Source organism: Monodon monoceros, unplaced genomic scaffold (assembly GCF_005190385.1).
Source record: "Monodon monoceros isolate NGI ecotype Baffin Bay Population unplaced genomic scaffold, NGI_Narwhal_1 Super_Scaffold_11, whole genome shotgun sequence".
In the NCBI taxonomy this organism is placed as follows: Eukaryota; Metazoa; Chordata; class Mammalia; order Artiodactyla; family Monodontidae; genus Monodon; species Monodon monoceros.
Window position 1 is genome coordinate 132,357,589 of NW_021703767.1, and position 4,044 is coordinate 132,361,632.

Consider the following 4,044-nt stretch of genomic DNA (forward strand, 5'->3'; position numbering starts at 1 on the left):
GGGAGCCTGTGGTCACCTAGCCCCCCACTGCTGCCCCACCGCAGCACCCACCAGTGCAGAGCCCACAACCCCTTAGCACAGCTGCTGATGTCATAAACAGGAAGAACAAAGGGTTCTTCCTTCCTCCTGCGTTCCAATCAACCTCACACTGGGGCTCTGCACTCGCAGAACCTAACTGGCAAGGAACCCAGCTGGCAAGGAAGTTCGGGAAATGCATTTTCCAGGCGGCCAGCACCCGAGATACAGAGTAGAATGTGGAAAGGCAGGAACCAGGCTGAAGAGGCCCAGACAACATCCGGGTACAGGCACCGAGAGGAAGGGGTGAGGCAAGCATGTGGCAGCTGAAAGTCAAGTCTTAGGGTTCAAACGTGTCCCACCAAGAACCAACCAGCAGTGGAGGTATCACAAATTCCATCTGGCACAGTCCTTTTATCTGGTCTTCCGACAAAAATGACCTAGCCCAGAGGAGGTTCTCCTCTCCTGGTCTCTGGGACGGCTGAAAATTGCTGAGCACACCCAGAGGGAGATCTCTGTGGGCCGAAGTTCTCCTGTTAACGTAGAGGCAGTTGGCCTAGAAATGGAGGCTCGATTCATTCCAAGAGTCGTGTTCATCAGCTCAGGCTGCCAAAATGAAGCACCACAGACTGGGCAGCTTGAACAACAGACATTTATCTTTTCACAGTCTGGGGGCTGGAAGTTCAAGATGAAGGTGCTGGCAGTTTGGTTTCTCCCGAGGCCTCTCTCCCTGGCTTGCAGACGGCCGCCTTCTTGCTTTTCTCTTCAAACATATCCCCAGTGTCTCTTCCTCTTCTTATAAGGTCACCAGTCCTATTGGATTAGGGTCCCACTTTATGACCTCATTTAATCTTAATTAGCCCTTTCAAGGCCCTGTCTCCAAATATAGTCATATCAGGGGCTAGGGCTTCAGTTCATGAATTGGGGTGGGGGTGGGGTGGGGTGGGAGGCACAATTCAGTTCATAACAGGAGACAAGTGGATATTTGCAATTCTGAGAATAAACAGCGACCTGGCTTTTAAGGCCTGGTCAGGAATATGCTGAGTCACCCCCTGCCCCCAATCGCCTTACCCCACCATTAAATTTATTTTGTCCTACCATTCATTTATATCTCAAACATTAATTGAGTTTCAGCTGTGCCAGGCACTGTGCTGATACTGGAGACAGGGTTTTGCCATCCGGGAGACATCACAGTGCTTGGGGGTCAGAGGCACTGATGACAGAGATTCCAAGAAAGGCTTCCTAGAGACGGTGACCCTGCCCAGCCCTGAAATATCATCCCATCAAGGAGGAGGAGGCTTGTTTAACCAGCAAGCCTCCAAAGCATCCCTATTTGCCTTGACCCACCTGGGAGGGGAGCTTATGTTAAAAATTTCTACTCAAACTGTGGGCCATGGTTCAGTACTGGAATCACCTGGGAGCTTCTTAAACAGCTACAGAATCTGAGCCGATCCCAGACTCACCGAATCAAAACCCACAGCTTAACAAGATCCCTAGGGGATCTGTGTGACCATTAAAAACTGGGAAACACTGATCAAACACAATGCTGTTGTTTCACAGCTGGAGAAACCAAGGCCCAGAGAGAGGAAGTGATCCTTCCATGATGATGACACAGCATTTAGAACAAAAAAAAAAAAGTCCCAAATCTAAGCTCCCAATCCCCAGCTTGCAAACGCCATGGACTGGCATGTCTGAGACATTCATATCACATATTGATGCTGATATTTCTATACAACAAGCCCTGGAGGACTCACTAGGAGCTCTAACCAATCAGGTGAGCACTTGGGGACCCCAAAATTTTCCTCTGTTGACAGTGTTCTGCCTGCTGTTTGGGGCAGTTTGACTGATTTCTGGCAGGCTCCCACCATGTCCGTATTCTCCTGGGAGTTCACTATTCTCCCTGCCCTTGTTGACACAATTGCTGCTGCTACACAGAAGAAATTAAGTGCGTCCTATAGCCTGCAATCCCAGGGACAACCTCTGGCTGCAGCATGCTCCCATCTTCCATATTAAATGTGTGTGTGTTTCTCTCATTTCCTTGGTTCATTTCTTCATATGGTAGACACTGTTAATTGTCTGGGTCAGGGAATATCAATCCTTGAATTTGATTGAAGGTGATCTGAGACTCTTGGTGCCTCTATATACCTTGCAGGAGCAAATGCAAATACTTCTTGAAGGAAGGAACCTTCAATACAAGCCTCAAATAATTCAACAAGGTAAGTTAACAAGGCGGGTTTGTTGATATCTTTGGGAATAGGAAACTCCATCATGTGACATAGTCTTCCCAGAACTAAGTAGAACTTCTAACAAAAAAAATTCAATAACCAAAATACATACCTACATACATACATACTAACCTCAATGGAAGCTTCACAGCAAAATAAATACAACTGAAGAAGGAATTAGAGAATTGGAAGACAGATCTGAAGAAATGATCCAGAGTGTCATTACAAGAGACAAAAAGATGGAAAATATAGAAGACACATAGAAAACGTATTTTTAAAGCCTAACCATACATTTTATCAGAGGCCTGAAAGGAGAAAGACGTAGTGAAGGTCTGACAAGGTGACCTTTATAGCACTGACTGAGCCAAGAGCCTGCTGAAAAGAAACAGGTAGTCTCCATGCTTGTGCCTATGGATGAATTCCTTCTCCTTGGAATCAGAGAAGCACATCAAAGGGCTGAGTTCCACCTCTAGTCTCATCCTTGGCTATAGCATTTCCCCTCCAGATGTTTTTTTATTTCTTTTTCATCTATTTCCAGTAGGTCTTAATTCTATGTGTGAAAAATTTTTTTAATCCAGTGTTTATTTTGGATTTTACACGCATGGCAGACAAAGTTCCTAGGCAAAAAAATAAATATATAGTTCAATGAATATGAAAGTGTTTTCTTTTTTCTGGCATTGCTGATGTTAGAGACATCTGGGACAGAAAACAAATCCTTTGGAGTCTGAGTGGCAGGCCTGCCCACCACCAATGATTGTGTGGTTTGTGTACCACATAAAAATACCTGCTAAGAGGATGGGAGCCTGGAAAACTGCCACAGCTCTGCTTGCCAAGCTGTGTCCCCTAGCGAGGAGCTCTGTCTGCCAGAGGGCACCTTCTACACAAAGGTACTACCCCAAGCTACACTCTAGCTGCATTTGCCCAGATAAATACCTTTATCTATTTTGCATAAAAGTACTCATTCATTAATGGGGTTCCACCAAACTGTCCACTGGAGAAGTGTCTAATAAAAGATGAATTCACTCTCAGTTACCTCAAAGGCCTGCCAAAGCTAGGTAGCCGTGTGTGTGTGTGTGTGTGTGTGTGTGTGTGTAAGAGTATGGCTTGTAGGGTAACTAATTGCCCAGATCACCTGGTACTGAGGGTCCTGTGATACAGGACTGTGATGCTAAAGCCAGGACAGTCCTGGCAAACTGGCATTGCTGGTCACCCTACTTTGGGGAATTTCCTCAAGTTGGGCACCTTTGGACTGTCATTACATGAAGGACTGAAATTCCTGGTATTTCCCCTTTCTCTTCCTCTGTGGTTCCCTTGCCTTGTGCCAACCCTTATGTTTAAAGGGCATAGACCATGTCACAGTGGGCAGAAGTCTTCCCCTTCAAAGTATGCCTCTAGTGGGGATGTTCCAGTGTCAACTCCTCAGACATCTTGGCTGACTTAGAAGGTCACTTCTTTTCTCCCCACCCCTCTGTCCCAAAGGTACTGGCTTGACTTCTACTCATTTCCTCTTATTCTTATTGCACCATTATGTTCTTTTTTCCTAACTCTACCCTGCATGCCCTCAGAGCACTATTTCTCTGCTCTTTGGATCACTGAATACAAAGGCTCCTTTCCTAATCTGACCCCCAAGTCTACCTCTGAGCTCCTGGTTGTTTTATTTAATTGCCTTCCTCCCCTCCCTGATTATAAAAGTATATATATATATATATATATATATATATATATATATTTGTTGTAAAATATTGAGAGTACAGAAAAGTAGTAACATTTTATGGTACTGAATTTCTTACCAGTATTTTTTCTA